The sequence below is a fragment of the Zonotrichia leucophrys genome, chromosome 4, assembly GCF_028769735.1.
Source record: "Zonotrichia leucophrys gambelii isolate GWCS_2022_RI chromosome 4, RI_Zleu_2.0, whole genome shotgun sequence".
Taxonomy (NCBI): Eukaryota; Metazoa; Chordata; class Aves; order Passeriformes; family Passerellidae; genus Zonotrichia; species Zonotrichia leucophrys.
Window position 1 is genome coordinate 63175347 of NC_088173.1, and position 12643 is coordinate 63187989.

Here is a 12643-nt window from a genome sequence, read left to right on the forward strand (position 1 = left end):
TCCTTTTCAGTTCAACAGTGACCATACCAAACTTCACATCTGTGGTCTTAGACTCTTGCCACTTCAGAGCCTTTGAGAATGTTTGTTGTGGTTTTTTTTTCTTGTTTATCATTCCCGATGCAAAGAAGGCTGTTCCCCTTCTCATATACCTCTCTCACCTTCCACTTTGCCATAGCTACCAGATCATACCTTTCTGAGGATGAAACAAGGAGCATTCTAATACCTGGATGGTGGAATCCATCCTCATGAGTTACACCTAGACAGAGAGAGTTAAAATACTAAAACAAATGACTGCAAAATGACTTTTCTGAGGCAGAAAAGTTCATCCTGTGGTGTGTTATTGTGATCCATGATTAGTATTTTCTTACAAACAGAATGTCTGGACCTCCAATATGCTGTTTGAAAATTACCATGTCCTATTTTACAGCTCATTCAGAATGCTTCTCATTCTCTCCAGGCACCAGACAATTTGGGAAGTCAAATACAAGTCTCCTCACCTTCAAATAAGTCAGGATCTCATGCTGTCTATGAGATTCTGGTCGTGGCTCACTTATCCTATGAATTTTCTTCTGTACACAATTTCTCCCCATGCTATGCCTTTTTTCCCACCCATTCTCACAAATGCATGTAAACACAGTAGCTTTCTTTTCAGCACCTTACAGAAGGAAAAACCTGTTAATATTCAACCTTCCCTTCAGATCTGAAAAAATGCAGTATTTTAAAAACTGTGTAAATACTATGTATGAACTGTAAAATTACATGTATAATTAGTAATTCTCAAGATATAATATTGCATACTTTTGTTGGCTGTGGGAATAGGTTGTGGACATGAGCAGAGCAAAACACTGTTGAAAATTAAAAGGACAATCACTGTTAAAAATACCAAAGAGAATATATTCTGCATAAAGCTAGTGAAACTCTTTCAGAATTACAGAATATTTTAAGCATATTTTGAATATCTGAACCATTATATTAAAAGCTGAGAATCCCTGCTCCAACACAATAATGTGTTACCTCTCACCAAAGGATTAGATTTAGACTCAGCACATTATATAATAAAAAACCCCAAAGAGCTATTTCCTAGAGCAATGTCTCTCTGGTACGTCTTGGAACACGGCTTCACACTTTTGTCATGAAAAAAAAAAAAAAATATATATATATATATATATAAGAAATGGAGAAAAGTATGAAACATTACATTTTACATACAGTAAATGCAGATGAGGTTAACATGTATCCAAATACCAGCTGACAGTCCCTCAATAGACAGAACTATTTTCTAGATTTAAATGTACTCTTCAGACTTCAACTTTTTTTGGCTTTGTGTGATTCCCAAAACCACTGGTTACATTTGCTATTCATACCAAAAGCTCATTAGTTAAGGAAAATTTCTTCAAATTGAAGAATGAACAGTTATAAAGAAAATAAGTATTAATGAACATGTTCACTCTTCAATTTTCACATTTTATTTATGCTATGAGTAAATACAAATCTTCAAATATTTGCTTTCAATATTACTCATTAGATTTAAGATTGTAGAATTTTTTTTCTCAAATTTTCCAGAAAAGAGAATTCTAGATCAAAACCATAATTTAGATTTTGTGGGGGCTTTAGGGTGTTTTGGTGGGGCTTTTTTGGAGGAGGTTTGGTTTTTGTTTTTTTTTTTGTTTTGTTTTGTTTTGTTTTGTTTTGTTTTTGTTTGGTTTGGGTTTTTTTGGGGTTTTTTTTTCTTTTTTTTTTTTGGGTTTTTTGGTTTTTTCTTTTTTTGTGGTTTAATTTGGTTTTTTCTTGCTTGTTTGTTTTTAATATGGTGAATGAATGCTTTGTTTTTCAGCTAGTGAACCTTTTTCTCCCCAATTATTTTTGGATGTGTATGTACTCTTTTGTTTTTTTAAAAGCTCCTTCATGTTTTTTTTTTTTTTTTTGTATCATCCTTTTTGGGTGATTCTTTAAATATGTTTTCTCATTCCAGTTTTGATAAATGAAATGATTTCTGTTTTCTAATTTAGTCTCCCTTAGCATTCTTGATTTTTACTTGAGTCTGTCAAGCAATGTTTCAGCACCTCTTAGAGTGCATTTCAACCAGGTTGTTTTTAATACTCTTTCCACTCTTATTTGACTATTTTTTCCTAATTCCAATACGGGAGTGAAAATTTACTGCCTTTAAGCAACAAACACGGCCTTGTTCTTGCAGGTCATTTTTATAAGTTCAGCCAGTGTAGCAATACCCTGGGCCAACTGTTCCTCACCAGGAATTTCTCCTTTATGGATTGATCTTTTGGCTCATCCACTCTGAAGAAGTATTAGAAAGATCTGTCAATTATCTGGAGCTAAATACATCCTAGATATGGATTCAAACAAAAGGTTGAAAAACCCTAATTTTTTATCTACTAATTCAATTACAGATTTAAATACATTAAATCACTATTATTTCTACCTTCTGAATATATACCTTATTAAAATTCTAGTATTACCTAAGTCCTAAATATGAAAGTACATACTGAAGAAATGCATAGAATATACTGAATAGAAATAAATGCAAAGAATATATTGAAGAAATACATAAGAAGAATAATAAAATGAGTGTTGGGGTTTGAGTATGTCTAGTGCATATTTTAGGATAGGATATGCATAAGGAAGGTGATTTGTCTGCTGAGGATTAGAAGATACATTATTAATCTCCCTGTGGCTTTTGTGGGGTTTTGTTTTTCTAATGCTACAAATGTTTTCTTTCTGATTCAATAATTGTAACTATTATTTAATTTTTTACCTTATTAATTCAAGTTTTATCCCTCCTACGTAAACCTAGTGAGGATTGAGGAGTCATTACACCTGAATGTAAATCAAAAATAATGAAAATACATGAACCTTATGTTGAAAATGGCTTGAAGAATTGTAAGATCTCACTTTTCATTTGCAACTGTTTCTTAGTATTCTTTTAACTCAAAAACTAATAAAATCATTTAAGAAAATGAACAAACAAGCAAATAAAAGACTTGAAGTCTGTTGGAGGCTGTTGTATTGTAAGAGAATCAGGTCTCGCACTTCTTGATCTATTCAACACAACAAACAAAGACACACAAAAATTGAAAGTCAAAATAAACAAGAACTCTTATTATAGGCTAACTCTAAATTTAAATCAAGCTTTAAACTCAGTCATGTTGTAGGTAAAGTTATCAACTGGCTTTTGGAGAGAGCTATTCCAAATGTCAAGAGTGCAGACTTTTTTTTTTTCTTTATTTTTTCTTTAATTTTTTCTTTTTTTGTGTGTGTGTCTTATGCAAAACACAAGTCTGTTACTGAGATTCTTTACAAACAATATAGATGATCACAACCTCTCCTAAGGAGAGAGATAAGTTCTTGGATATGTTCAAATAAGAGGCAAGTTGCTGAACATGGACTTTAGAAATTTTCTGTATGCATACATGTTCAATTAGCATGAAATATTAAAGCATGCCTGTACTGGTTTAATCATTCAAGGACAATAGACAATATTTCATTGCCTAAGTAAAACAGATTTAATTGCTAAACAAGATTTCAAGGAACCAAACTTCATTTTAATCACAAACAAGCTGCAAGGCAATTTTCAATTACAGCAAGCTTTTTATTTTTATCCAGCTGTGTATCCCTGCTGATTCTTGAAATTACATGTAAATTGTCCAAGATTTTGAAGTGCTATACCTACTGAGGCTTTTATTTTGTCAGCTGATGAAGTATCTGTGATTAGAAACTCACTAAATTGGCATTTTTAAGACTCATTACCCCACCCTGTATATTTTTGGACTGGATGATTGAATATGAAGAAGGTTTTCTTGTCCCAAGGGACATCATTCTTCCTAATTAGGCTGTTGGTAGTGCAAATTGCTCACCTATCCTTCAACAACTTCAAAAGGTAATACAGAAACGAAGCTTTAGAGAAGAGCCTATGGGGTATTGAAGAATCAGGTCAATAACTCTTGTCTTAAGAAAGTTTTAGATTAAATTCACCCTGGACCAACTTGCATAATGATGCTGCCTTTAAACTTTTACCATTCTTCTATTAACTCTTCAGACCCTAGATGTAAAGATACACACCTGTCTGCACCATACTTAACTCAATAATTTACATTACTGAGCTGTGTATTTTAGCCTAAAGAGTCTCTATTTGAACTCATGAGGTTGCCTCTTTTCTTACTATCATCATGCATGACATACACAGAAAAACAGGAGGTCCGTTTTTACTCAAAACTAATGCGCATAATCAAATGCAAGTGAAATGATTTTCAAATGACAGATTTTCTAAGCATATTGTGATAGAATAAGAGTTTTGTGTAGTAAAAGAAGTCCTGTTTACCACAGCTATTTCCATCAGAGCTGTTCCCAAAGCTGACACAACTGCTGGAATACACCAGGCACAAGCCAGCTCCTCGTGGGAGAGGCGGGGGTGCGGGCATATGCCTGCTAGGCAAACACGAAGGAAAGAAATGTAGACACGAAGTCTGAAAATACAACAAATGAGTCAACAAAGATGTTAGACAGTGAGAGACTGAATGCTCAAGTGTTTTTAAAAACATAAAGATTTTTCCTTGGTGTGAATGACACTGGAAAGAACATAGGTTGTAGCAAGGAGGTTTTGCTGTTCTTTTTTTCTGTGGTGTTGTTAGACAAATTGTAAAACTCCACAGGAACCTGTAAGCAGTTTAGACCTCAATCAAGTCATCTTTCCATAAGACTGAAAGGTTATTTCCATATCTATAAGACTGTAAGGGTATAAATTCTATTTTACTTGAAATAGGATTTTGCAAATGTGAACTTTACATTTTTCTATAGCATTGTCTATATGGATTAAGTATTGAAGAAAGAAGCATGGTGCTAATGCAGTGTTGAATGTGTGCACATAAAAGAAGAGAAATTCTCTAGCCATTTTTAAGCAATGTAAGAGATTCTCACTGGGCTAAAAGCATTTATTTAGGAAGTAATCTAGAAACTAAATTAGTCTTAACTAAGCTTAGAAAAGTATTATACTGAAACAAATATTTGACCAATTTCTGATCGTAAATAAAATTGTGTGACTATAGCAGCACCTGAAAAGTAGTAACATCTCCCCCTTGGCTTGCACTGAACTTTGCTGTCAGTGAAACAACAAAAAAAGAGCTCTTATGAATCAAAAGGGCAAAGTTCTGAAGTGGGAAATGTTATCCTTGGCTTCTTATCCTGAAATGCCAAACCTGTGGCCTGGCCTTTTGTTGCTTAAGAAGTTCTTTTCCCGGTTTGTCACAATAGATTAAATGGCTTTATGCCCCAAAGCTTGTCCCTTACACTCAGCTCAGCACTTCTTAAAAGAATTGACTTTTTTTTTTTTTTTGCAGCAATCTATTTGCATAATAAATCCTGCTCTATTTTAGCCTCATTCCAAACTTCCCAGCTTTTAGGATTAAAAATTCTTTGTTTAAGCTGCATATTCATAAATATATTTGTTGTAGTAGGTTTTATATTAACTTTTTAGTTAACTTAACCTGGTGAATATAACTTATTCACTAGGAAAGGGCTGGAGCCATCAGAAATATTATCCAGCTGAAAATGCTGGAAGTTCTGGGCACAGTTTTCCAGCTTTGACACACTGCATCAGTTGCATGCGTGGCAAGATAATGACAAATTTGATTAATACTGTATCTGAACCAAAATAATGACATGGTAGAGGCTAGGCTTTGTGAGCCACAGATACAATATACACATAATATAATGGACATATAATCCATATGTAGAAAAAGTAACACAATTAACCACTCAGCAGCTTATTTGCATCAACAAATGAAACCCACAAATCGGAACTGTCTCAGAAAAATGGATTTAGAAAATTGTTAGAAAGAACATTTTCTGTTAAAAGGTTGGGAGTTAAATACAACTCATGAACTAAAATGTAGAATAAATCTTAATGCTAGTAAAGCCCTTGTTTACTTGAGTAAAAAAATAAACCAAACCAAAACAAAACAAAAATCTAAAACAAAAACCCAAACCAAACAAAACAAAAAAACCTGTTAATGGAAAGTCATTATACAAATTTGAGGGAAAAAGGATAAGGTATTTTGATTAGTTGTTTAAAAGCAGCTTTTGTTCAATGTGGTCTGCCAGAAATGACAAAAACATTGTAATGCAGCAGTTTTCATTAGCAATGCCCAATGCAACTCAAATAACATCTGTAATAGCTACTTACAATAGTTGGCCTTTTAAAAATGGCAGAAAAACAGGATAAGGGGAATGCACATTATATTACCCTAGTGTTAAGAAATAAACAAAAACCAAGCACAAATAGAAGCAATACATTATCTATTTTCCAAAATGGAGAACAGTGGAGCGTGAGAGGTCTTTTCTACTGCCAAGGCACTTTGCTAAATGCCCTCTGGAAAGACATCTTCTTCTGTACTGTATTATGTCAAAAATGTATTTGGAAGAAAATGAAAGAAGCTTCAAAGTGTTTCTGATATTTATTTATTTATCCATTTATTTGTTTGATTCCTGTTTTTTAAGCTGGTGAAAGTGTATGACTGTATGTGCTTGCCTCAGGCTTGATGATCTGACAGGACAGTCAAGATATTGAGAGGCATAAGCTGCTAAAAACTTAATAAAAACATGTCTGGTTTAAATTCCAAAAGTCCCAGCTCAGTTAACAACTTTTATATGCACACATGCAAATATTTGAACAATAAAAACAGAGATAAAACATCTTACTCTGCTACACACTTCTTCCTAATGTATTACCAGTTTATGCAGTCCTTTCCTATGCTTGAGATACTATTAAACAATTCAGTAATTTCATTAAGCTAGTCACAGGCTTCAGATCAGATTATACCTTCTGGCTTTGGTTTTTTTGGCTTTTTTCCTCCCTTTTCTTACTTCAGTGCTGCTCTCCCTGTTACTCTTGAAAATGTGCTCCTTTGTGTCCATTTTTTATCTGCTGAATTCTTTCCTTGAGAACCAAAAGAAGCATCCTTAGTATAGCGAGGCAAAACGAGGATATGAGCAAATTTCACATTATATTAACCCTTAATTTGGACTTTTTTTGCACACACATCCAAATTCACAGAATCACAGAATCACAGAAATTCTAGGTTGGAAGAGACCTTTAAGATCATCGAGTCCAACCCATGTTCCAACACCTCAACTAGATCATGGCACCAAGTGCCACATCCAGTCTTTTTTTAAACTTCATTTAATCCATCTGTAAAAGTGATATCACAGTATATTGTAATAAAATTGTAATTATCTTTTCTCAGTTCAGAATATAGCACAGTGGAAGATCATTCAGCTTAAACAACAAAACATAAAGGCCACATCAAGGGCTAAGAGCAGTATTTCTAACTGGTTCACGTTTGAATGCCAAATATTTATGTCCACTAGTAACCAATCTTCCATTCATCTACGCCCACCTAATCTTGAGTATAGATCAAAGTGATCTCTTCCCTTCTTCCATTCTTCTCCATTCTTACAACCTAAAAGAAGGGAAAAAAAGGAAAAAAATCGGTAATAGAAAATAATACAACAGACTTTGGAGACCAGCAACCTTAATAAATGTGTATCCTGAAATGTGGAAATATTTAAACATTAAGCAATTTATTCATTTCCTGTGATAACAATCATTCCTCCAGTTTACTTTGTGTGTTTTCTAGGGCACTCAACCATGAAACAAATTTTAATAGGTCTTCAAATGCTAGTACATGACAATAAGTTATTCAGCTCATATCCTGTTAAAATGACAGGATGGTACTGCTGCTGACATTATGGCTCAAGATGCCTTTACCTTCAAATGCTATTGGAGAGTACAACACACTTTGTTATTTGATACAGTCTAGGAATATAGATTCTATTAACTGTGTTTCCTGAATCCCAAAATTCTTACTGCCCAGCTGATCTGTCAGTGACTGTCCTGTCCAGAAAAATAAGCCGAAGAAATTTCTCAAACAGAGGTACCAGAAATAGGCAGATAAGAAGCAATATTGTTTTTTGTATTATAGTTTTGAATTTATACAAGGAAATTTTGCATATATAGAACTTATTTGCCTCTAATGGTTTGAGGGTTTTTTTCATATAGGAGGAATGTGTTTTAGTTTTTTAGCTATTTCACATATGTGTGTTCTGTATGTACAGAGAAAAGTTTCTTTTCATTAACTTGAAAGAAAATAAACTAGTGATAGCTGACAAAAATAAACAAACTTTATAATAATTTTAAGAATTTTTGGACTTCTTTTCAGCTAAATTGGGTCATTTTCCTGCTACCTTCTGCCAAAAACATTTAGACTCAATAGGATAATAGACTGAGCAATCGAATGCCAGACCTGGTGGATTTCTTGCACATTCTTGCACATTCTTTCAACCACAAAAAAGACCATATGTGTATAATCCCTGTTTTATAGATTCAGACTTTATAGAATTAAAACAAAATACAGGACTTCAATACCTATAAAAGGTCATCTACAACAACTACTTGATGCACTTATAGATCATTTTGATCTTCAGTAAGATCTAGCTGAGTCACAAACAGGATAAAAGTAGATATGCTTTACTTTAGGAATACAAATAGGGCTTATAACTCTAGTGCTGGAAAAAATATAAACCAGTGTTTTGTCTGTTATGGATATAATATCATAAGTGTAAATTAATCTAAATTGAAAAGAATAATTTTCTGTAATAAATTAATCCTTATTTTAATTTCCTTACACTGTATATCTTAATAAGCTTTTCTAAAAAAACTTTGACAATGGTGGATATCCCACAATGCTTAAAGTTCTTCTGACCAGGTTAAAATTGTTTTTTGAGAGTAACACACTAAAGTAACAAGTGTTTATTTTAACAGTGGGCATTTGTCTTTGATGACATTTTTAGACATTTTGTAAGCCCTAAAGAGTTAATGGATATCCCATTGTACACAATTATTCTGGTCACCTATTTGTCTTAAAAGCTACCTTATGCCTCATATATGTGAATTTTAGATACACACTGCAGATAGCTTTTATTCTGTTGAAGTATTGTCCTAAGACCTACTACAGAATCTGAGGATTATAATAAATTATACAACTAAGAAGTATAAAAGAGATGCCTTTTCCTAAACACCTCATGAAAAGACCAGCATCAGAGACTGAGAAATGCAGCTGATGCAATTGGTTACCATTTTGAGTAGGTAATTCTATCAATGCAAAATTGGATGGATTGGCAAAATTTGGGAATTATAGCAATTCTGAAATGGAACCATTTATTTTTAATTTTCCCATGGATTGGGCATGAACTACAGTGAGATGTATGAGCCATATGCAATTATATGTAGGAGGGACAACAACTGAAGTGTTGGTGACCGTGGTAGTCCAAAACTGGAAAAGACTGAGAACAGCTTTACATATGGTGAGAAACTACTGAAAAAATTGTACTCAGGTCTGACACATTTATCACTTACATGTTTTTCTTTGCATTTCTTCTGAAAAGGAAAGAAATATATGAAATCCATTATGTTAAGTCTCAACACTTAGTGCAGACTGCAAAGACATTTGTGGCACAGAAGAGCAACCTGCAGCATGTATAATTATGTGGTGTGAGTCTGCACAAATACTACAGATCTCAGCTGTTATCTGTTCATGATAAATAATGTAATCCATTACATGAGGGAAAATAATTCTGATTTGTAAGAGAGTCCAAAATGCACTTTTCTGTCTTAGGTATGCATAAATTAGCTGGGCATGCTTGGAAACTACCACCTCTCCCTGACTCCCTGAAGAAAAAAACCCCAAACCCCACAAAGCTATATAGAGGTTTCCTCTATAAGGCAAGTTTAAAAAAAAATCCCCAAACAAAAAGGCTTCTCATTTGTTAAAACTGAATTTTTCATCTTAGAAGTTGAGTGATCTTGGCATTAACCTGAAAACTGCAGAAAAAGGTTGTATATGGAAATTTTTAAATTGGAAACTACCACAGTGAATTCAGTGAATTTCCAGACTAGACAAAAAACATTTTTGTCTGTGTTGTGGTTTGATGTTGGCTGGGTGCCAGATTTCCAATTAAGCCACTCTATAACTCCCCTCATCAACGGGACAGGAGTGAGAAAATATAATGAAACTCTCATGGGTTGAGATAAGGAGAGGAAAAGATACTCAAAAATTGTCATCATGGGTAAAACACTTGTGGAAATGTGAGAACCCAGGAAATTCCTCTGGCTGCCCTGGAGGACCAAGACCCCTGCCAGGGGACTCAGAGACCCTGGCACAGAGTCCAAGATTCCTGTGGCTTTGATTATGACCCATGGAACAAGCTACCAACCTTTGATGATCTGCAAGCCATGACAGTTTAATGATAGTGAATTTTTCACAGGGTGAAAAAGCAGATTTTGGGGTTTTTAGAATGAGGGTTCAGGGGACAAGATGGAGGAATTGGGGCATGACCAGCTTTTCTCCTTCTTCTTCCTGGCCTCCAACTTCTGGGTGATGTTGGCACTTTTAGATTGATTTAGAGTAGAAGCTCACTGTCTAACATAGATGATAGGTATTGGAAAATTGTAAATAGTGTATATGTAATTTTTGGTATAAAAAGATAACACTGCCCAGGGGCAGGCAGAGTGCCTAGACTGCCCTGCTGAATGGACCTCAGCTGGACAGGAGAAAATATTTTAAAGATAAGGAACAATAAACAACCTTGAGACCAAGAGCTGAAGAGCTCTGACTCCTTCTTCAAGAACCGGGCCGGGAAAAGAGACTTCCAACTTTTCTCGGGGTCACTCTGACCAGCAAGAGGCCCTGAGACAGGGAAATTCCTTGAATTTGTTGCCAATAATATCAGAGTATGATAATGAGAAGTAAAACTTAATCTCAATAATATCATTTCCCCACTCATCTGCTCCCCAGCTTAAATTTATTCCTGATTCTCAGTTGTGCCCAGGGATGGGAAATGGGGTTACAATCAGATCATCAGGCATTGTTTCTGCCATTGTTTCTTCCTTCTCAGGGGGAGGACTCCTTTCCGTGTTCCAGGCCCAGGGCCCTCTCACATGAGACAGTCTTCCATTAATTTCTACAATTTGAATCCTTCCCCTAGGCTGCAGTTCCTGAGCTGCTGCCATGTGGGTCTCTTCCCCAGGGTGCAGTCCTTCAGTGCCCCAGTGTGGGTCCCCCATGGAGCCATAGGTCCTGCCAGCAAACCTGCTCCAGTGTGGGCTCCTCTTTCCATAAGGCCACAGGCCTGTCTAGGAGCCTGCTCCAACGAGGACACGGGCTCCCACTGCAGCTACCACCTCTGTGCAAGTCTCCTTGCACCTGAGTGAAAGCAACACACAGGGACTGTGTCAGGAGTCACTGGTTTAGGGTCTGAGGCAAGTGCCCACCATTAGGGCAGAGTCCTAGAGCACTCAGCATCCACCTGAGCTGGGGACCCACTTGCAGATTGCACTCCCTCAATACGTGAACTGCTGGGCCACACACCTCTCCATGCACCATGCAGCATTCCTGCCCTGCCCAGCGCGCTCCCTGGAGCAGTTTGTACCTCCCACGCTGATCCCAGCTGCACCCACTGCTTGCCTGATCAGCTCTTGAGAGCTTCCAGCTCCAGGCAGGTGCTGCTCAGGTGATCCTAACCCCAGGGAGCCCCCTGCATCACTCTCACCCTCATCCCTGGACTTACCTCAGACACCTCACTATGAGACTGGCTTGGTCTTAGTACATTTAAACCTCTTGTAGCTCTCCTGGTTTTTATTTCTCTTCTTCTTCTTCTTCTTCTTCTTACTATTATTATTATTATTATTCCTAAATTCTACTTGTATTCGAGTGCACCCGGACTTTGAGGATTTCAATGATCTATCTGCAATGATCTAATAATATTATGCTTGAGAAGAAATACCTAATTTCATGCCAGCTGCTGTATGCACATAGCAAGGACTGGCTTTCTTCCCCCCACTTTACTTCAGAACACTGAATTTCACCTACTGCTTCACCGAGCAATTACGCCTATGTGAGATCTCGCTCCAATTCTCCTCTGTTCATTTTATTTTTGTAGAGCCCCAAATACTTTATATTGGTGGTAGCAAAGTTCACTATTCACACCCATTGTAGATAGCTTATAAATTTCTACAGCACTTGTAATTCCATGACTGATTTTTAAGAGGCTCCATTGGTGACCCTCAGCCATTGTGAAAACTGGTCCATATGGTTACCCTTCCCTTACTGTATTTCACTGACATTTTTAAATTATAAGGCTATATTTCTTCTTACCCTATAACAACTTAAAGAAATTAACCAAAGTCTTTGAAGAAGAAATTGATACCTTGATACCTATATCAATTCATTGACTCCTTTGAAAAACTGCAAGAGATCTTTGAGGTACTATACTTATCTCTGACTTGCTTACATGTTCCTTTTTCTTTTGTTACCACTGTTGGCACTTTTCTTGTTTCTGGTGAGGAGGCTGATTGAGACAACATATTAAACACAAGAACTCATTCAGGAGCTCTATATCTGATTTCTAGCATCCTATTATTTCTCACTGTATCAAACTGTTCTAAAGCTTTATCATGAGACCAGTCCTATGAAGGTTTTGATGCAGGAATATATCTTAGGTTTTCCACAGTATACATCAATAGAAAGAATTAATTTTTCTGCTATCATCTTGTCTTTTTTTTGAGTATGATTCTAAC